We start from the raw sequence: 22,545 nt of genomic DNA on the forward strand, positions 1-22,545 counted from the left end.
ACTCGGGCGGCCACGGCACCCCCTGAACACAATTCGCGAGCGCAACGTGTTTTACGAATATCTACACACGTGCGCGCATACAGACGATGCTCGGAGGGAAACATTATGCGCGGCCGTTTCCTTCGCCTCCCCGTTGAATTATTATTACGTCGCTTACAGGAGCGGGTTGGCCCAGTTCGCGGAGGGGCCTCGTTCTTCGAGGCTCATGCAAATACGCCAGCGCCCACTTGTCACGGGAACGACGCGAACTGGCGGAGCGTCCGAGCGGCAACGACAGGTCCAGCGTCATTTGCAAAACACGGAGCTGCCTTCCCCGCAAGATGCCTTCTCCGCGCACGCCCGACGGGCGAGGCGCGCTGGAGAGCGCACCGTGCTCTCTGCCGCAGAACTCTTGGCTGGTATTCGCGTGGGAACTGAACCCCGTTCCTGTGGCACACACAAATAAGTAATCTCAGCGAAAACGCCCGTGTTAGAGATTTCGGCGCACGTTAAAGATCCCCAGGTGGTTAAAGTTAATCCGCAGCCCTACACTACGGCGCGCCTCATCGACTGTGTAGCGTCGGCGGGTTAAACCCCCAAAATCAATCGAATCAAAACCTGAAGAGATTAATACGGAATGAAGAAGCCGCATAATTTTGAAGATTTCCGACAGTCAAAGCCTGCAATTGTAGCTTCTACCTTGCGCCTGTTGAACCTGATGTGCCTCCGAGCAATGAACCTCATGAACGTGCTATCCACGCCTCCCGTAGAGTCGTTTTTATGCCAACAAACTCCACACGACGGCACGTCTACATAGCATGTACAGTCATGAACAAAGGGAATGCGAACACAAAAATATGAACCAGAACCCGCAAAACTGAAGAATACTGTTCATGAAGGTCAATAATGGCGCGCTAGCGGTGTATGTGGAAAGCCACATTTCCCTACTTTGTCAATTTAACTAAGCCACGCATTAATTTGACTCGCATGGAAAGAATCGCGCTATTTGTGTGTTATGCTTCATAGTTTCGTAATCGAGTTTGACTGTACACATCATACACAGGCACATGGGTTTAACGGAGACTGTCCGTGGTTGGTCAAACGACGACGGGCGATGCGTTATGAGCGCGAATTTTCCCCACTCTCTCTCCCTCTCTGCGTAAACTTAAGCTACACGTCGACGCGGCTTACAATGTGCGACACTTAAGACGTGTATAGGTGCAGCGACGGCCCCCTAAAGTTAGACGTGCCATTGCGTTACCGTAGCAATGACACGCGCTTTAACGCCGTTAATAATCAAACACCAAAAGTATCGCTATATGCACTCGACTGCGTTGAAACCGGCATCGAAGCCAGCTCATCGCGGCATTGTGCTTCACCGCTCGCAGTAGCGGACCGGTAAACAGACACACGTCGAGAACACAACAATCGCGGTTAGACGTCAATGCGTGCTCCGCTCAGTGCGTCAGGCGAGCATGCCCCGTTAAGGCAAGCAAGGTCGGCTTCGCTGCTCGCACCAAAGCGCCCGTCAGCGGCTGCATACCGCCTCAACCGGGGAATGGGATGGGGAGAGGTGGAAGAGGGAGTGGGGAAGGCGCTTTCACGAGCCACACCGTCATATACTGATGGCGAGCGAGAAACAAAAGCCTCATACGGGCACACAGTGGCGGTGGTTGTGGTTGCGGTGGTGGTGGTGGTGGCCGGCCCTCTACGTTCCTCTCATCACGATATAGTCGGAGCGCCCTCCATGGACGACGGAAGGAAGATGAAAAAGAGAAAGAAAAGAGAGGGAGACAGAGAGATAGCTGTTGCGACCGGATTGTTTCAACGACACAGCGACGCAACGCAAAACAAAAGGCCACGCAGCCGGTGGTGAAAAAACGGACGAGAGGGGGGGACCAAACTGTGTTGGGGGCAGGCGACGCACGCGACGGGATTCCAGCCTCCTCCGGATGTCCGGATGCCTTCCAAGCAAACAGAGGTACGCGCCCTACCTGGGAGGAAGAGAGGGGGAGGGAGGATCGGTTCGGGGCCCGGAGCAGACGCGTTCCCACCGCAAGAGGCGAGTACAAGGTGGAGGAGGAAGGGCGTCGCACAGGTGGAAACGTCGCGTCATTCACGGGGGGCCAGCTGCCAGTTCCGGCGAGACCGCGGTCTGGGGCACACGGGCTCCGTGCCTCGAGGCACTGCTGGTCCGCCTCTTCGGGCGAGCGCTGCACGAACGCCGTGGAGGGCGACGACGCAGTGCTCTCCAGGCTGCCGGGTGTTTGTGGGTTTTGCTTATATACCCGCTGAGGCCTCCGCCCCTCCGAGCCTTGCACAAAGGTCCCGGACGCCCCGAAGAAACAGGAAGGGGCGCCGGATGAATCCCTTTCCACGATGTAGCCCCATGACACGCTATGCTGGCTGTGTCGAGCTTTCCTTTTTTTCTCTCCTCCGGGTAGTTTCCGGCACGGCGAGCTGACACGGAGTCGAAGCTGGGGTGTGCAGCGCGAGCGGAGACTGTAAGACCTGACGTGGCCGGTGCTGAATTTGGTGCAGAGAAGCTCGGACTTGTCTTGTTCACTTAGCGGTTTACGTTTCGCGTTACATGTTGGAAGGCTGACAGAACGTGAACACTCCAACGAGCGCATACACAAGCAATGAATCAAAAGCAAAGGCCGCCATTGTCGCTTTTATTTAGCTTCTGTACAATTAAGCTAGGCCGATTCATCGGTTTCCGAAGAAAGCGAGCCGACAAGAGTCTTTTCATGAACCGAATGGGGCCGTTCCCATGCAGTCAAGACACAATTGTCACTGTGTAGGTTTTCGAATGCCCTTTTCCTTAATGCTGTAAAAGAAAAAAAAAAAGATAAAATAAACGAGGTCTGGGACGAATAATGGCGGACCATTTTCCCGGTTTCATTTTTACGGCGTGGTTACTTGTTCGGCAAGCCGGACAAACACGGTAATACAGACCCGTACGCACCGGAACTAGCGCCAACTTAGGACAGAGCAGGTTGAAGTTCCGCGAGTTTTCCGCAAACAGCGTCCCTTGTTCTCCACTGCAAAGCAAGACGGGTGTTCGTACAGACGTTTCTCGCTATCGCGAGCAGGGATACGAGAAATGGTCAGAGTACGTCGCGGCTACTTCCGCACTCCTAAAGCATGTCCGAGGATTATTCTTCGACTAATAATAAACCGGAAACTGCAGCGCGGAAGTAAAGATAACGACACGCGCCTCGAAGACGGAGGAATTGGTTAAAAGCGGCAACGCTCCTTCCAGGCGCTTATCTCTTGCATCTCGTCTACGGTTTGACCAGTCGCAGTAACTTGTAAAAAAGTATTAAAACTTCAAGTGCAAGCTGAAAAACAAAGGAAAAGCGGAAGAAAGACGGGACCCTATTTTAAAAGACAACCGCGCGCCTTATCCCATGTAACCTGCAGCTCGCGCGTGTCAGCTTCCTCTTCCGGCCACGGGCAGGAGAGTCAACTAAAATTAGTTCCCTTTTCTCCAATCAACAGGCGCCACTCGAAAAAGAAGATGAAGACTTAACGAGACAGAAATGCAAATGGCGCTTGTCAGATACGAGAGCTTGTCTCGGGTCCGTTTTCTCGCGTCCTATACAGCGGCAAAACTTCCACAGTTACTTCTTTTCCTTGGTATTGTTATTTGTTTCGTGCGAGGTGGTGTACGCTTTCCACGGAGTCGTGATGTTTGTCGCGCTTCAAGCAAGGCTTCTGCGACAGCGTGCCGAGACGTCGACTCTCCCTTTCTCGTTCGCACCTTTGTGTGCGCGCAGGAAAGTTCTTGAGGCGAGACTAAGCTCGCGTGTCAGAGAAGCCGAGAAGGTGTAACAATCTCGCGTTTCTTTTTCCTGGTATACGCTGTGGAGTGGCTCGGTGCGCGAAAGCTGAGGGGAAAATAAACGTCCAGATTAATATTATCAAACGGCCAGAAGTTCTTATCCTAGGTAGGGGCCGCAATACCACTGTTTTGAGCAACGACGAGCTCTGAGATAGTGGTCTTAAAAACTGACTTCAAGTACAAGATGTTACGAATGTTCCTTATAGGAGGCACTGAATGGAGTCATAAAAACCTTCTAATTTAAGAGGTTGTAGTTAAGAGCCTGCAGGCAATGTTTTTTATGCCGTTTTTTTTAGTAATAGTGCTTTTAAAGGGGTGATGGAGACAAAATACAAGTTGGCGTCATTAAAAGCAGTTTTGTCCCAATAAAAGTGCCAATTATATCGCGAACTTCGAACAAGTTTCAGTAATACCTCGTTAACTCGAACTCGCATATCTCGAAAAATCGGACAAGTCGAAATTTTCCGCGGCACCGAACTCTTTCCTATACGCCCCATGCATTTGTTGCCCTTATTTCGAAGTATTTTTGGGCCGAACTGCGGATATCTCGAAATCTTGACTGGGAGTGGAACGAAAAATTCGCAGCCGCGGACCGTTCCACAAGATTCGCGCGACGCTGCCGCGCCCAAGTCCCTGGATTTTTTTTTTTTTCTCGTTTAGCCGCGCCCACCACAAAGCCGATGTTTTCCCCGAACGTGAAGTCTGAGCCTAGAGGCATATCAACTTCGTCAAGCAACCCTGCCGGTGAACGTCTCTTGCATGTTTTTTTTTTTCTCTCTTTGAAACGTTTATGAAAAGTAAGATTAGAAGCTGCTGTTGGAGAGCTGGTAGGTAGTAGCACCTTTTTTGCAAAGAACTCGATATTTCATGGCAATTCGCGCGACTTTGCTTATCTCGAAAATCCGCTCATCTCGAAATATTTCCGTTTTTTACAATTTCGAGTTAACGAGGTATTACTGTAGTAAGATATTAAAGAAAACTGATGAAGCGGTGGCGACCCCCCCCCCCTTCCCTTCCCTCCCCCACCGCCACATTAAGGAGACTTCTTTATGACGTCACAAAAACCTGCACGTCCGATTGGCGGACGCAGACCAAGGCCACCGTCAAGAAACATGACTGGATAAGTGTAGCGGACTATGGAAAGGGCAGTATTTCCTGCGTTGTTTCGGTCACAAAAACGTCTTTCACGGCTGGAATGGAGCTGAGTGAATTACAGGCGCCACTCAAAAATTAAGATGAAGACTTAACGGGACAGAAATGCAAATGGCGCTTGTCAGATACAAGAGCTTGTCTCGGAAAGAAAAACGGGCTCGTCCAGATTGAATAGGTTGTATTCTATCTTCACGGACCTTTTCTTTTTAAAGTAGCTTAAAATCCCCCCCCCCCCCCCCCGTTTAAAACAGCATAGCGGGGGGTGAAATAATCTGTTCTCAATCTTTGACCGATTATTCACGTTACCAATGCACTTTTTATTTAGTCCCGTTCAAAGACTGCGTAACTGACTCCGTATTGAGCCTACGACGGTGAGTGTCAATTATCCCGTCCAAACAACACTTGATCGCCTTTTCAAAACCGCGCGACGACTTTAGCACTTGTAGGAGGGCTACATATATTGATTAAATTTTCGTTATAACGAGACTGTTTTGCTCTAATTATTTCTTTATTCCAGAGTAGCGGGAGGGCGAACTGACCAGCTCGGGGCCAGAAGTTCACGAACATTTGATCTCACGGGCCCGAACAGCGGCAACAGCGCGTGGCTTTCTGGACTGAAAAAAAAGGCCACCCACTTTTATGTGTTCTCTTTCTCATTCATTTTTACACCGATTGATTAAATCTATTACTCCCTTACCCAGGCCCTTACTCGCTTTATTCGAACATTTGACAGCAGATCTGTTTAGGCTTCGGCATGGTCCGTTGGCGTTCGCAAAAAAAAAAAATAAAAAAAATATTCACAGTCTCAACTGCCGTGCTTGGAGAACAAACCACAGCCACTTTTAGCCAAGTACCGATTTAACGAAGTATGCTTCGTGTTTCGAGGACGTTGTTATAACGGGTGTTTACTATTTACTACCAGCATGTGGGCCCAAATAGCTCGTACAGCCAATGAGGAGCAGGGGACAATAGCATGGTTGTTGTGAAAGTGATACCACGACGGGTCATTAGCTCAAACAACAACGTCATTGCGCGAGAATAACGTATAGAAAGATCCTATTATCGAAATTGTTTACCGCGATGTTCGACTGCGCTCGTCTCCTTGAGGGGTGGCTACTCTGCTCGTCCTAGCGAGGAGTAGTCATTACCCAGTAATGGTTATATTTGGAGAAGATAGGCAGCGACAGCCACCTTTCCGTCACCAATCGTTCACTGCCATGTTCGAGCACGATCTCAGACGCTATAGCAAGTAACGATTACCTATTTGTGAGCTATTTCCGGGCACAATGACGACCAATAGAAGTAATGCCATCCGGAAAATAACCGCGCGAATATATATTCTATTCTGAGTTGTTTTCTGCGTTTCCTTTCGTCACAGTACACATGGTCGCCGGTGCTGCTGCCACGGCTCATGATGATGGTGGTGATTATCATGATGATGATGATGGCATTGCTTACAATGAAGATGCGAAGTATCTACAGAAAATACTTGCCTTCCGCTTCGTACTTGTTGATTATAAATAGGACCCAAGCGATTCTGTCGTCAGCGGTTTCAAGGGAAAGAGTAGACAACCATTCGAGAAGCTTTTGCAGGTTAACTGTCCTATTTCGACGAGCATTTCTTTTTTCCTATTTTATTCCAGGCCAATTCGAAGTTAACCCCAGAATCAGCAACATCAGGCAATTAGCTCTGCACACTGGGACTCAAGCCACGCTCCTTAAGAAACTCCAACAGCGTCAATTAACTTCATCCATTTCCCACCGCCAATTACCGTTATCTCGTCTCCCCACCGGTTTTTGTGCGTCCTGTGGATTTTCATCTGGTCCTCGGCATTCGCTCAGCTACGTCGGCTCGTATTGCCGAAGGCAACGCAATAAGTCAGAACCTCGTCAAATTAAAGAATAAATGCCTCATTTCGGGGTCAGCCTCTTGTGGTTGTTTTCTTTTTTTGTATTTATCTGCTTTCTGCGTCCGCGATCCAAACGAATTGAAAAAAAGAAAACATTTTGTACCGCAGTTCGAGAATGTCGTGCACGGTAAATTAAAGGGGTTTACTCCTTTTCCAGCGCCCCAGGCTCAACCCTCATTTTTTTTCTTTCGCGGCCCATTTCACAAAGCAGAGAACACTGACTAATATGACCAAGATTAGAACGGCGAATTCACCATTATTTTTCTCGGCAATTATTCACGCTTGGTCGAGCCTAGGGCGGCGACATTGATCATTCACGCCGTACCTGCAGCAAGGTCAACTTTCGAACACGGACACAAGTAAACGCATACAGTAAATTCACATTAAAGAATACGCCTGACAGGCACAGAGGTTCGAGTGAACAGCAAGGAGCTAATATGCGGCCCTTAGACACAGGAACGGATTAGTCTCACCGGTCTCAAATCTCAAGATGGTTATGGATTCGAGGCGACTGCTTTGGAAACCGATTTGTGGCTAGGCCGCGATTGTTTTTAAGAGGCCGTGCTGTATCTCGTTCAATTCAATGCCGCTGTCTTTATATATAATGCACAAATCCTTGAAGAACTGTTCTATCGCAAGGACGAAGTCAATTAAGTTGATTTTTTTGTGTGCGCGCGTGTAAAAAATGTCTCTCTGTGACGTTCTTTGATAGCAGAGCGAAATCGACCGCGATCGCTATTTAGTCCAGTGCAAAGGGATGAGCGAGCGACGCAGAGATAAAAAGACCTGCCATTACTTGTGCACAGTGACCTCCACCAAATCAAGATAAGTCCATAGACGGATTAAGCCACCTAAAGCGGAGTTCATACACCAATGAAAGAAGATATTTAGAGGGAGATAAAAAGGGCGCGGAATCCGAGCGTCAGCGTTTTTTCCGTAGAATTTTCGATCTGACTGTCGAAGCTTTCATGCACGCCTCTCAGCAAAGAATTCTGTTGCAATTAACAGGACTGTGGTCCCCGCACCCTGAACGTGGACGCGAGGGGTATACGGTTTGCAGCCGACCATCGGTGTGACGCCGCAACAAGTGCGCAGTTTACTCGAGTCGCATTATTCAAAAACTAGAAAGTTGCACCAGATGTGCATTCTCGCGCAATGGCCGGGATACATACTTGCTGTAGATCAAAGACGGGGCAGCGGTAGAGGATCTAACTGGACAAATGCCAGAAATTAATTGGGTTCTCACTGAACACTCACATACTTGGCGCAGCAAAACGGTGGAGCACGCGCATAAAGAACACCGAAGCCGATAATTCATCACACTCCACGTGCAGTTGATTCCTGGAGCACGTCTGGGAAGTCAACTGTGCGAGCGATTGCTCCCGCATTATCTGGAATCGTGCTGAGGACGAATAGTTCACTCTGCTATAACTCTCTTATTTCTGGGCATTCGCCAGATGCGCGTCTCTCCACTCACACATTTAAAAATTATCATCCACGGGACTCTCCATATACCATAGTAAATGGCCGGAATTGATTGATACTAGAGAGCAAGGCAAGTCGTCAAGCGGACAAGAACAGGCGTCCCCCTAGCATGGAATAAACGTATTTAAGTCGATCAGTAGTCAAGCGGAGTTGCATTTAAAAGAACAGAAATCCCAGTTACTCCGACGGCCGAGTTGATACAGGTGTCAAAATCGGCGTCTCTTCCACATTCTTTGAAGAGTTGAAGGGGCACCCTCTCTTAGCACTAAAATGAGTGTAGAAAAGGCGAGGGAGTTTTTTTTTTGGGGGGGGAGGCCGTCATTGCATCTTCCGCGCCGGACGGACGTGATTACCTGTTCACGGGAATTCGTATGCTTCCTTCGCCACCTGGACCCTGGTGACCAGCCGGAGCTGACCCTTCAGGGAGGGCTGGACAGCAAGTACCCCATCACTCGCGGCTAAGGATGCACTATCCAGTCGTATGGTGGAGTGCGCCTACTTTTTTACGCACTGGATGAGCTTCTTCGTGTTCTTAGTACCGAGTACGACAAGTGCTCTATCTCTCCCTTTAAGCTTCCAATCAGTGCTGTCGTAGAACATAGAAGACGCAATTTCTGCAAGGTTTAAATGTTGACCATTTACAATTTCGGCAGCTGACTATGAAATCGAATGGCTGATAAAGGTACAGTATTACGCGAGCTTTTCGGGCAGTGTATCTTCAGGGATGTTTGACCTTGGCTATGCATACACTCACCGATGTAACAGTGGGATAATGTTCGGCCAGCTAGAGCTTTTCATAGTTCGACGGCTGTATTGCAAATTCTCGCCAAGACAAGGGGTGTCACGATCGTATAATTCGGATCAACGTTGCACCAGCTCAGACTGATTCGGGGGTATGTGTCTGCTCCAAAAGTGTAAAAAATTAAAAAAAAAAAGAACCTGAGTGGTGTGGCACATGATTTGAGCACAGGTCTTGACGCCGTATACGCTCTGAAAAACATTGCACTTAAATATACCCGCGGCATTGCGGCCAGCGTTCAAGACATGGATGTATGGTTCGAGGCAAAACAACACCGCAGGTTTCCTCGCTCTTCTGTTAGGCTACACAAATCCAACCAGTCAACGCAGCTATGTTGACGTTGTGAATGAACTCAAGGTACATCTCTGTAGTCGGTATCGTTATTTAATGCAAGTCGCGCACAAAGACAAGCAATCGGCGTGCGAATGGACTGGATCCTAAATCACGGACGGTGCCGGAGTGCTCATCGAAAGCGAAGACAAAGAAGGGACGGGGGAGTCGAACGACATCCATACTCACAGACGTCCTTTCCCGACGTTGGTCCCCCTGAATCCAAGAGACAATGCCGGCGTATCTAGACAGTTGTGCCGCCGCCTAAGGCTATTTCATCGCACACACCATCGAATGTCCTTACTATCCTAAGACAACGACGGAAAGAATTACCTTTCACCCGGCTGTGCCTTCACGACACTCCTCCTTTGCATTTCTTCCTTTGTCTCGGGGCAGCCCCGACATCTCGCCTGCCTCCGAATCGCGGGTACCGGTCTCCGGCTATCGAACGCCGAAATTCCAACTAGCAGTGAGAGCTTACCTCTCCGCAGGTCTCAAGAGCGCAAATCCAGAGTGCGTGTCTGTTGACGCTGTCACCACATCCTCTGGGGGATCCGAAGAGGAGCGGAGAAGCTGGGCGAATTCCGGCCGGGTATTCCAAACAACGAGAGCAGACGGGCCGCAATCCAGCCGAGGCAAGGGCTCACGACAACGGTGAGTGAACGTGCACGTACTCCACTGAAACGACAGCAGCAGCCACGGCCCCCGACGCCAGGAGCAAACAGGTTCGACGAGTGCGGGACCTGTTGCCGCCGCTGCTGCTGCTGCTGCTTGCTGCCTCGCCGTAGAGAGAGGGGCGCCCTGCCATTGGCCGTGCGCGCACCGGGCCGCTGCGTGCCGGGAAAGGAGAGCGGCTGGGGGAAGGGGGGATGACTTCGGATGGGAGAAGATTCGAACGTTTGTTGTTGCGCTTGCTGTGCTCCAGTCTGGGCTAACAGGCACGAAATCGCCGAATACCGCCATGGTCGTATATACGGAGGACCTAGCTGGACTCGATCGATGGATCTCTGGTGCGGTTTCAGAAAAAAAAAAAAATAATAATGTGGGCGCTGTTTTTTTTCCCCCCGGTGAATCCACAATCGTACAAAATAAGAAAATGAGCTGTTCGACTGGGCAAGTGCACACACGCTAGGAAGCCGGTTCTCGTTGCATTGCACGCGGAATTGCGCCCGCGTCTCCTTTTGGGTTGATGGCCCCAGTCCACGTGATCTCGGTACGCAAGGTCGTGGTCAGAAAAATCCAGGTTCTCAAGGTCCCGATCCGCAAAATGCCGATTAGCGCAATACCGATCCGCAAAGTCTCTTTCCGCGAAATCCCGGTGCCCGTGGGCAAGGTCTCGATCTCAAGGTCCGGTCCTCAGGGTCCCGGTCCCGTTTCGAATGCTCTCCGGAGACATGCTAGTCTCTATCCTCAGAGCTTTTTGGAGCCTGCTCCTGATGAGGGGAAATTCATCCTGTTCTTCGCAAATCGCTGAGGAAGCTGGGGTCAGCCTGACAGTCCTCGCCCCGCTTACGACCAACGCGAAGATCTGGGTAAATTCCGTCCTCAGCTCACGCCAAAAGACGTCCTTTGTCCGCAATCGCCAGAATCACGAGTGTAAAGCCCTCCAAAATTGGGTAGCCCTATGACTCCAGGAACGCAACGCATCCGAGGAGTGCTGCTTTTCTTAAACATTTTGCGGCCCTGCTCTAGACAGCCTGCGTCTCCCTCCCATACTCGCCGTTTCAGGAGGGTAGCATCTTGGCGACTCTACATGCTAACCGATCATCCCAGTTCTTGAGAGACACACCTTTCTCTAGCTCTTTGTCAGATTTCAGACTGCTGCCATTAGGAGATGTTCGTGTTGCGGATGAACGGACAACACGGAATGAAGACTGGCCCTGTAGATACTGTCGCATTTCGAAACGTCTGTTCGGCTAGAGCAAGCTCCATTCTGTCGCGTTACGTTCCCCGAAGAAGAGGTTTCTTTTGCCCACCGCAAAGACCTCGACTCGCCTCACCTTCGGGAGCAGCGGGGCAAGCATTCAAGCTACGAGAGGATAGCGTGCGCCTGTCTTAGTTTCCTTCGGTGTCCGTGTTGCCTGCCGACTCGGGTGCTGAATTTTGAAGAGAGAGAGAGAAACTGAGTAAACGAACAGGTAGACCCAGCACTGCAAGGCGTCCGAAACAAAATATTACGCTTCTTTGGAAGCCACGCACTGGCCAGAAGTTAAGTAACACGAGCACGGAATAGGGCAACCCGTTGCAGTAAACAAAGACAGGCCACGGAACCAAAGGACGCACCGAGAAAGCGGCCAGCGCATACAGAAACCGCATTACCGAAGAAATCGTTAGCAAACTCGATTATGAATGTCAATGCAATCGTACACAAATCCCTCAGATCTACTTCGGAAAATGTTCGTACCCTCGAATAAACCAGAAAAGCTTCGTCGTGTGGCCTTGCCGGCCAGTGAATTGGAAGAAAGGTTTGTGAGAAAGAGTGAAGGGAGACGGGGGGGTCAGTCTTCCGCCTTAATGTCTATTTCCCCGCATCGTTTGCCGTCTTTTGATGGTAGCCCGCTATTACTGGGGACGATATCACGAAACGCAACCTTTAGGCCGCTTTCCCATTCACCGCCCGAACTCGGCGGTGTACAAGATACGACGTGCGGAGATGAAGGGTCCATAGAGAGGACGCGCACTTGCGGTAGCCGACAAAGGCGCGTGTTCCAGCCGGCCGTCCGCTGACCGTAGACATCCGGGTACACGGAATACACGCCAAGCCGGCGTCACGTATTTTTTCCTTTCATGTTCAGCGAAGTCGGAGAGGACGCGCGGCCGTCGTCACAGGGCTGCTTTCGCGGACGGACCGCGAAGACGCACGCAAAAGAGACACGGGGGAGGAACTCGGCTCCCGAACGCCGTCAAGGCCGCGGGCGAAGAAAATAGCGTCAACAGTTGCGTTACGTTGGAATAACCTGCGCTACCTGGGGTTTTTAATGACGACAGTCTTTCTTGGGCTACTTGAACGGGAAAATTCTGGTCTGTCTGTCACTCGATTCAGACAGCCGACCAAAGAAAAACAGAATGCTCCGCAGTAGTCTTATATACTCACAATTAAACGTCTAAGTCCGGTGTTAATGTTCATACTTGTCAACATTGTTGCACAGTAACAAGACATTACGCAAATATGAGGAAGGAAATCAATACATGAGTGATATCTGCAGTGTTCCTTTATTAAAATTTACAGATGCTAGCTTTTTGCAATAGCAAATAAAACACATCAACTGCAGAAAGCAGTCGCCTGCTGTTGCTCGCGCTACGTGGCGGAATTCCAAAATATCAAACGGCAACAGCAACGAAGGTTCCACTAGATAGGTTAGGTTTCGCGTTTCGCTTGGAACGCTCGTAGTGTAGGGAAACGTGTTTCTATAAACGTTGTAGTCAGGTGCCTCGATTCACGCGCGTCTCCGCCGTACGGCAGCGCTGGCATCGAGGCAGCAGACTTGGAGCAGTGGAACTCGGTAAATTTAAATTGACTTGATCAAACCTGCAGCGTGTTATCTCGAAAGGAACGAGACGGGAGAGGAACAGCATGAGAGGTGAGCGGGAAGGAGAAGGAATGCATTTACTTTCCAGGGGCGCCAGTCGACTATCGTCTTGCGTCGACATTTGCAACGAAGGAAGCAGATACGCGGCCAATTTTTGAAACTGGCGGTGTGGTATCTGGCCACGTTTTTAGTACTCTATCAATGTCCAGCATTTCCGTAGTCTCGTACGAAGACTTAACTTTGTGTGCAAGATAACGTTAGAATTTACAACAGGTTCCGCAGAACTATAAGTCATCGAGCGAATTTAATAAGCAGCAACTTCCGACGACTAATAACATACACAATTGTCGAAGCTATTTCCAGCAACTCCCCGCGCTAATTTGGTATGGATGGCGAACGTTTTCTGAATGCACGCCGTTATAAGTCGGCTCACGGGGTTTCTGAAAAGGTGAACAAATTTCCGAAATTTCTGAGCATAAGAAGTATCAGGCTGATGTTCATGTACCAGATAACGACGAGACCCAGTGGTGGGTCGTTGTCCTGACATTTTGATGTGCTTGGCAATCTTTCGTAGTCCCGAGTCGAATTGATGATATATCGGGAAGTCCGAGGTTGTGCGTGCTTGTAAGCGCGAACCGCAACATGACAACTACATAGCCACATACATACATAGACGAAAGTACACGCCGTCTCAAAGCTTCCCCGGTCACTCACGCCCTCGTCTCGTCGGTCACTCACCCATGACACACATCAAAAACCATGTAACGAGCCATCTGCTTCCCACGAGTACCCCGCTGCCGAGACATACCGCTGCCGAGAGATACGAGTACTCCGCTGCCGAGACATATATTGCGGTAAGTAAATACGGTATGTCGCGGTGACCCAAGGGCGAGGCAAGGTTTGGCAGCGTCCTGTCAACAACCGCAGGTTGACGACTATTCGCAGATACTGCAACAAGACCGCAAACCACCCGAACAAGTCGGCGGGCGTGATGCAGACAAGTTGCAGCAGCCCGTCCGCAGGCGAAGCAACGATGACAGCCACGCGGCTATACACACAGAAAGAAAGCAATTACGTGCACAGAATACGTAAAGTCCCGAGTCGGACTGCGAAGCTTGCAAGGTCTCCCTCTGCTTCCAGTTAAGTACACTGCAAAACACACTAGCCGTGACTGCAAGACAGGGCGGAAAAGTTGCGCATTTCGTTTCCTCCCCGTGCAAGCAAACGTCGGCGGTGATGCGGAAAGTTGTCTCGTCTTACCTGCCTCGCGGGCGGCTATGTTAAGTGCTTGTACTAACCATGGTCGCCACTGGTGCGTGGTGAAATAGTCGCTTCCGTCACTGCTCCGCCTGTTGGTGCAAACGATTTCAACGTTTCTTTTCATCCCGATTGGCGCAGCCGTTTTATCGGTGTTCCGCGTTCTAGCTTCTGGCCATTCGAAAGTGGAAAGGTTTAACTGCGCAGGTGTGCCACGCATCGGGAAGCGACGACATGGTGGCGAAAGTATTCCAGGTGCTACGGCGGTCTCAGCACTTTAAACCAGCGTCTCGAGGGTTCGGCTGAATGCCCAAGTGTGCCTAAATTTTCAAATGTTGGGGGTTTAACCAGCCGAAACTGCACTTGGGCTGCGAGGGGCACCGTAGTGGAAGGGCTCAGATTTATTCGATCACTTGAGGGCCTTTAACCTCCACCGAAATCTTCACAGAGAGGGCGGCGTCTTTACTTTTCGCCTACATCAGAAAAACTGCCCCCGCGCGGAGACCGAACCCGCGTCCTTGCGCTTGTCAGCACAACGCTCTAGTCATTGAGCCACCGCGGCGGGTAGATACGTGCACGCGTCTTGGATGAAGATTAATGAAAATAGAGTTTGAAGTGCTTTGCAGACGTCTACAGAACGTCTTCTAGACGTCGTTCGACGGCCACTGGTTCCGTACTTCTCTCCCTTGACACATCACACTAAACTCCCTTCCCCAGAACTATAGCTTTAATACCAACGTGTAAATCATCACAGGAACAGAGCGGGTGTACACTGCAAAATGGTCCACACCTTTAACGCTGTAAATCACTGTCTATAACACCTTTACACCTTAGCAAAAACACTAGTACCCTTACACCCTAGCATAAACACAAGAATACACCCTTTCAAATGGTGTTTTATCGTTAATTACACCTTTTCGAGGGGTGTTTTGCTTTGATTTTTTCAAAAAGGTGTAACGGTGTAAGTTATAGACAAAAAGAGTGTAAGTTATAGTAAGCTATAGAGGGTTAAAAAGGGTGTAAGTTAATACAAAGAGGGAGTAAATCATTTTGCAGAGTACCGAGACACGGGGTAGAAGCGGAGGAAGACCACTGACTTGATGTAGGGATTAAATCAAGAAATTCGGAGGCAAAGAATGAACTACGGCACCGCAAAACAGAAACGGTTGGAGGCGCATGGCAGAGGCCTTCGTCCTGCACGGGACACAAGCAGTATGCTGCTGCTGATGACGACGTGACGAAGGTATTATTGGCTTAACGGGATGAGAGGATCCGAATTGGTGAACCACCACCTCCCGTCAGCCACCCTCTTCTCATTTCATTCCGCCCGAAATTTAGAAAAATTGGAAAAGAGAGGAACGCGAGAGACTCGTAATGTGCAGTCATGGACAAATTAAATGAGGAAACAAAAAGATGAACCAGAACTCGCAAAATTAAAAAAAATTCACGCATCTCCACGAGGTGAATCACAACGAGTGGGTGAAGCACTGGGGATCTTTCTTGCCGTAAATCACCCGTGAGAGTGCTTACTGCTGCTAAAACGATTTCCAATCCAATCCAATCCAATTAAATTTTTCCAATCCATTTCAATCCAATCCAATCCAACTACTATTAAATCAAATCCAATCCAATGCTCCTCGCACATGCGCAGCACAGCTCTCTCTCTCTCTCTCTCTCTCTCTCTCTCTCTCTCTCTCTCTCTCTCTCTCTCTCTCTCTCTCTCTCTCTCTCTCTCTCTCTCTCTCTCTCTCTCTCTCTCTCTCTCACCTTTTGTGAACCTTTTATTTTGTTCTTGTTAACCCTTTGTGAACCTTTTGTTCACACATGTTTCGATTTACACGGTGCTGTGCCGTGAGCACGGACGCCGGACAAGCCTCGGTCTTAAGGTGCTTCACCCCTAAAATACCGCTCGTGGAGGTCCAGTAATGGCGCGCTATTGGCATATTTTGAAAGCCACATTTCCCAAGTTTGTCACAGCAACTAAGCCACGCGTCAATTTGATTGATTGTGGGGTTTTAACGCGCCGACGCAACGCAGGCGATGAGGCGCGCCGTAGTGGAGGGCTCCGGATTAATTTTGACCACCTGGGGATCTTTATCGTGCGCCGAAATCTCGTACACACGGGCGTTTTTGCTTTTCGCCTCCATCAGAAAAGCGGCCGCCGCGGCCGGGAATCGAACCCGCGACCTTGTGCTCAGCAGCGCAACGCCTTAGCCACTGAGCCACCGCGGCGGGTGCCACGCGTCAATTTGACTAGCATTGAAAGAAATCGCGCTGTCTGCGTGTCCTGATCCACATTTTCGTGACCGCGCTTCATTTGCCCATAACCGTACACCCCGCACTTGACGTCTGGCGAACATTTAGTGCATTCTCTCTGATACGCGTGCACGCTTCCCTTTATTTCGCCGGGAATCGGGTGTCACCCAGTCGCAACGGAGGTCGCGAACTCAGAGGGGCTGCCCAGAGAACGCCGTCTCCTGTAACGAGGTCTCCGCGACGGCCACTGCCCATTGTGCGATTACTGCGCTGCAGCGACACCGACAATTAAGTGGCCCCATCCGGCCACTTGTATGCACCCGGGTCACTAAGCTCTTTCTCACAGGCAGCGCTGCCTCCTCCCTCACGCGCAAGCCCACTGCAGCGCCATATACACCGCTGTGAAGAGGCAGCCTTAAATCAGGCTCATTATGTGCGCGGCAAAAAAGGGTACACCGCTAGGCCGACAGCCGTGCGCCTTGGAATGTAATAAAGAAAACTCAAGTTTTGTAACTCCGACCTTTAAGTGTCGGAGTAACGCATGGTTTAAAAGGGGCTCTATGTTAACATTTTCATGGGGCTTACAACTTTATGACCCACGGACTTTGAAACAATCTTGCACCAATACGAAACAAAAATTAGCAGTGGCTAGCTCAGCTATGCAAGGATATACGTAGCGTGAGCTAAGGTTCAGGTGGTTATTCTTAGGTTTTCTGGTAGTCTAGGATTGGCTGATTATCATGCGTACTGCTGCCAAAACGATTTTCAATCCAATCCAATACAATCCAGTCGCGGCGGCGGCGGCTCGGTGCGCCAGCTGTGCGCCGCGAGACGTCACTGCTCCTCGCGCACGCGCAGCATGGCTCTCCAGGAGCCACGCGAAACTGCTCAACCTAGGCCAGTGTATCTCACTCTACAAAAGTTCTACAAATGTGTTTCTTGTTTAATTTTTATTTCGCTAACAAAGTTCTATATTCTTAAAAGAAGCAAACAAACAACATTTGTATGGATTTGTAAAACGTTTTGTATGGCTGCACGATGCTTTTTAGGTCTGTGGGTAGCGCTTCTCTAAGTCCCATAGGAATGTGATCAGGTGAGTACCCATCGAATGTTGAACCTCAATGTAAGAGTCCCAATTAGGAACTCCGTAAAATCGTGAAAGCGTTCAGGCAACACCGGGGAGGGGGGGGGGGGGGCGGGGGGGTTCAAATTTGTTAGTTAATTCGTGCAATATGTAAATCGGGCTTATGTAAATGTATGTAATGTAGGCAATATGTGAGATCGAAGTTAAACTGCAAACCGACTCGGCCATTCCACTCCGCGCGAAAAGCGGCGTTCACGCATTCTCTAAGCGCTATAACTGGTGGACCCTCCTTCGGGTTCAACGCGCCTGCCACGCGTTGCGGTCTCCAGTTCGAGGTCAGGTCCGCTTTCTATTTGCATTCCCGCTCGCCGCTGGGCGCGTGTCTCCGCTGACCGGCGCTCACTCGGAGAAGAAACATTCCCAAACGGCCGAACACGAAGAAACAAAGAAACGCGGGGAAGAGCTAGAGAGAGAGAAATAGAGGCTCAAGAGGGAGGGGGACTACATCCATCTCCTCGCTGCCCCGCAGTGGTCACCGATTGCGTTGCCTTATTCGTTACTGGAGCAAGACGAGCATTTTGCCGTGCATCTTCGAGTCCTTTTCTTTCTCCTATACGTTCTTCGTCCCCCTCAGCTTCCTCAGCTTCCAGACAAGCGTGCAATACGTCTGGCGGACGCAGTGCGGAGATGTCGGGAGACGGCGGGAAGAAACCAACAGACAAAAGGTTCTAGCATGTTTAGCCGCTCTTCTGGCTGTTTGTTTGGCCAGGGAGGCGGCGTCTTACCTCATTTTACCCGAGCTACAGCGTGCGCGGGAGAGAGTATACGTGTGCGTGTCTGGAGCTGTTTTTCCGAGTGAAACAGTGCGGGCGCTGGCCCGTTTTTTTCCTCGTTGAAAATTCATCTTCACTCTTTATTCTGTTATGTTTCGTTCGCGTTTCGATTCCAGCTTTAAAGCGGGATGAGGGAGCGAGCGGCGTGGCCTTTACAGCGAGACACCAACCGTGTATACGCGGGCAGTGCGCGTTACATGAGAGCTCGTTATATAAGCGCCGCCGGGTTCTTTCCTTTTATTATTGCTTCTTTTTTTTTTTTAATTTGGTCTTTCGACATGGGAGCTTCCTCGACGAAGGAAACGTCTGGACCGCTCCTTTGCTCGGATAGCTTCGGCTGCGGATAATTTAACAAGTTCAAGGCGCGAAATGAAGACGCCACGATGTTTGATGCATACCAAGTAGCCATTTCGCTGGTCGCTGTCATATTATGCTACCAGAACGCGATTATGTGCGCCGCAAATGCATCACGAACGTCGGCCGAGGTGTTGTGAGGGGCTACGCTACGAATGCACTGCACACGTGGTCAAGCAAACCCGCCACAGGTAGGCTTGCGTACTGCAGGCATACACACACATGTATACAAATACACACGTACATGCATGCAAAGGTGCATGCATACATGCCCACACATATACGTACGTACGTACGTACATACATACATACATACATGCATAAAACATAAATACATACATGTATGCATACATACATACATACATACATACGTACATACATACGTACATACATGCATACATGCATACATACGTACATACGTACGTACGTACATACGTACATACATACATACATACATACATACATACATACATACATACATACATACATACATACATACATACATACATACATACATACATACATACATAGATACCGGTGCACCGCGAATGTGCAGCCCACTTGCCTACAAGTAACCAGAAACCAGAAAAGACGACGAAAATTGGTTCAGCCGAACCACAGAGCCGTATCCAGCCTTTTAATGCTGTTTTTCCTCTTTCCTAAATTAAGACAGTGCCCGAATTACGGCACCCGAAACCTCCGTTCCCGGTATGTGCGGTATACAACGAGATAGCCGGCTTAGACGAGTAAGATTTCCCAAATGATTCCAAAGGCTTGACAGAAGCCAGCCGTACCCGGTTAAAAAAAAAAAAAAACAGAAAAAGACCACCAGACATAACGGCTCAGCCGCGCTTTACAGAGCTTCCACAGACAGTCCCAAAAGGTCCCGGCAAAGACGGATTGAATGTTTCGTAGAAAAGAGTATCCGCAAGACGCCAGCTTGGATCACGCTGGGGGACCCATAAAACGCGAAATATAGGTTAGAACAAAGGGAAAAAAATGTAGGCAAAATAAAAAAAAGCGTTCCGAAATCTTGCGGATCCTTAATTCTAGATCCGACTGCTTCGTTTCCACAAAAATTGAGCCGCGCGGCCACGGAGGGGAATGCGGCGTAAAGAGGTCGAGCGAAGGCAATCGGTATTTGAGTGGACCCGCCGGTGCCAGCTCCTCGCCGCTGTATATTTTTTTCTCCGTGCACGCGTATACATATATATCTACACCTCCATACGTGTTCCGCCACTGGCACCTCAATCCATTCGACTCGCGCTGCCCTTTTTTCCGATAAAGAAATAACACGAAAACGTTCGAACCGCCTCGGATAAGACGCGAAAGAACGCGGAAAAGCGGATCCATTTTACTGCTTACGTCGTTACATAAAAAGAAGCGGCAAAAAGAAATCCATAAGTGGAGAAAAGTAGATTGGTAGACGAACGCCGGAGGAACGAACCAAGTTGGGGGGTTTCAGTGCACGCCGAAATTTCCTCCTCGACCTGTCAAGCGCCCTTGCCGCATCCAGGCCGCCGCGGCGCCGAAAAAGCGGCATGGATTTGTGCTTAGAATGCTACGAGGCCTGCGATTCGGTAAATAAGGACCACCGCTTTATAGAATCTCCAACAAAACAGGATCGCGTGTATACACGCACCGAAGCTAGTGGGATCAAAGCAGCCCTCGAAGGATGTTACGAAGGCGTACGCATTTTTGGCCGGCGGGCTTCGGATGGTCGTACGCGAATGATATTTGACCAAACACTAAGATGCGCCATGAAAGTAGAAAAAACTGCGCGTAAAAGACAGGACCGTGACAAGTAGACAGGACAAGCGCAGATTGCACTGCGCTTGTCCTGTCTACTTGTCACGGTCCTGTCTTTTACGCGCAGTTTTTTCTACTTTCATGATGCTGCACCAACTAGCCCAACAACATGCTGTACTAAACTAAGATGCGCCTCGCTCACCACAGTGAACGCTTCGCACAAACGTTTCTGGACATTTCCGGAGAATATAGAAGGGGCAAACAAAATCTTTTTTCTCTTCGGGTAACAGTATTTAAAAACATGAAACTTTAATAAAGAAACCATGCTCTCTTTTAAAAGAATTAAATGCGCAACAATGACTCCGAAAACAGATATGCAAAATCATTGCACGAGTCCAGCGCTCTCCTACGGTGTAATGTGTAGAGGCGAATAGGCCGTCAGCACTGGCTCTAAGGGCTAAGGCCCTGGCCTTATGTAAGGGAGCCTCTGAAACCGCCCTAGCGGATCTTTTTGGAAGCAGTCGCGAGTCACTTTGACCTGCTCCCCACTGAAACTGATGCTATCGGGCAAGTTCACGGCTGGGATGTTTCGTTTGAACGCGCTAGGGATTAATATTTATGTGGGGCAGCGACAGACAGACAGACAGACAGACAGACAGACAGACAGACAGACAGACAGACAGACAGACAGACAGACAGACAGACAGGTAGTGAGTAAGTGAGGGAGGGAAAGAAGACAATTAGCAGTGGCTTAGCTATAGGCTATGCCAGGATATACGTAGCCTGAGCTAAGGTTCAGCTGGTTATTCTAAGCTTTCCTGGTTCTCTAGGATTAGCTTGATTATAATGCTCACTGCTGCTTCAATGACACACACACACGGTATACGCATTATGTGACACATGTATGTTTATCAAGCGGTTCCGGCGCAGCGTCACCAATCGCTCCAGAGCTAAGCTGGTTCCAGCGGCGCACGCCGGTGTTGCTGCGACGCACGACCCATCGTTTCCACACCCGGCCACCCCTCGCATGATCATGAAGGGGACCGGGCCGCCACGTGCGGAACCGAGGTCGGCGAAGACGCTGGGCGCGTGGGGTGTGAGAGAGACGCCGGGCAGCGAGCAACGTTCTGTGCGCCGTTTGACGCCACTGCTCCTCGCGAATGCGCAGCATGGCTCTACAGGAGCCACGCGAGACTGCTCAACCTCGGCCAGTGTAGCCCACGCTACAAAAGGCGCACCCGTAGTGATCTGGCGCTCTGCTTGAAATGGCCGCACCGTGATGTGCGATCGAATCTCGCCACCCCCGGCACGGCTGTCTGCTCACGCGTTCTCAGCGAGTGCGCGTGCTGCGGCTATTTCGCGCGCCTCACGACGGCGCAGCTGGGCTCGGCCGCAGCAGCGGGCGACGACACTTTCAACGAGAGCGGCGATCTTCCCCGCTCCAATTCCCGAACGCGAACATTCGGATAATGGGAGGACGACGACTCGGCGCCCCGCACGGGGAAACGAACAGCGGGGGCCTTTCTTCACTTCACCGACGGCGCTGTGTGTACAAACACGCGCACTGCGTGGAGTGGCCCAATGGGTTGGGTGAAAAACGCTTTGCACGATCCGGGCAAATCGACGGAAAAGAGCATCGCAGCTACTTTTCGCTGCCGTTAGGCCCTCGTTGAGTGGTGAAGCCTACCTCCTTCGGTACCGAGGGAGCGGAGGGTGTTGCCAGGACAGCGAGCAATATCAATGACTGCGGGATCACAGAATGCCATGCCTGGATTTGTGAAGTTAATTGGTGAACATGTTGTGACCGCCGGCACATGATTTCCGCTCTTGAAAGAGAGAGAGAGAGAGAGAGAGAGAGAGAGAGAGAGAGAGAGATTTTAATGACATCGAAGAGGTCAACCCTGCTTAACGTTGGGATTGCTAGTTCAGATGGCTGGCAAACACGTAATGAGGCAGAGGGACAAGGACGAATAACCATCA

General features: G+C 50.1%; 1 protein-coding gene across 4 annotated transcripts in view; it reads right to left on the reverse strand.

Annotated features, from left to right (window-relative positions):
- The window catches only part of LOC144163351 (uncharacterized), a 307,376-nt gene that overhangs the window by 44,984 nt on the left and 239,847 nt on the right, over positions 1 to 22,545 (reverse strand). Inside the window, exon 1 of one of the 4 annotated variants that reach the window (XM_077694304.1) lies at positions 9,984 to 10,246. The exons of the other annotated variants lie outside the window; for them this stretch is intronic. The gene's annotated coding sequence lies outside the window, so the exon portion shown is untranslated. Of the gene's footprint in view, positions 1 to 9,983; positions 10,247 to 22,545 lie in introns of those variants that run through there. 4 annotated transcript variants of the gene reach the window in all.

Source organism: Haemaphysalis longicornis, unplaced genomic scaffold, assembly GCF_048455015.1.
Source record: "Haemaphysalis longicornis isolate Haplotype H1 unplaced genomic scaffold, Haemaphysalis longicornis Haplotype H1 scaffold_12, whole genome shotgun sequence".
Lineage (NCBI taxonomy): Eukaryota > Metazoa > Arthropoda > Arachnida > Ixodida > Ixodidae > Haemaphysalis > Haemaphysalis longicornis.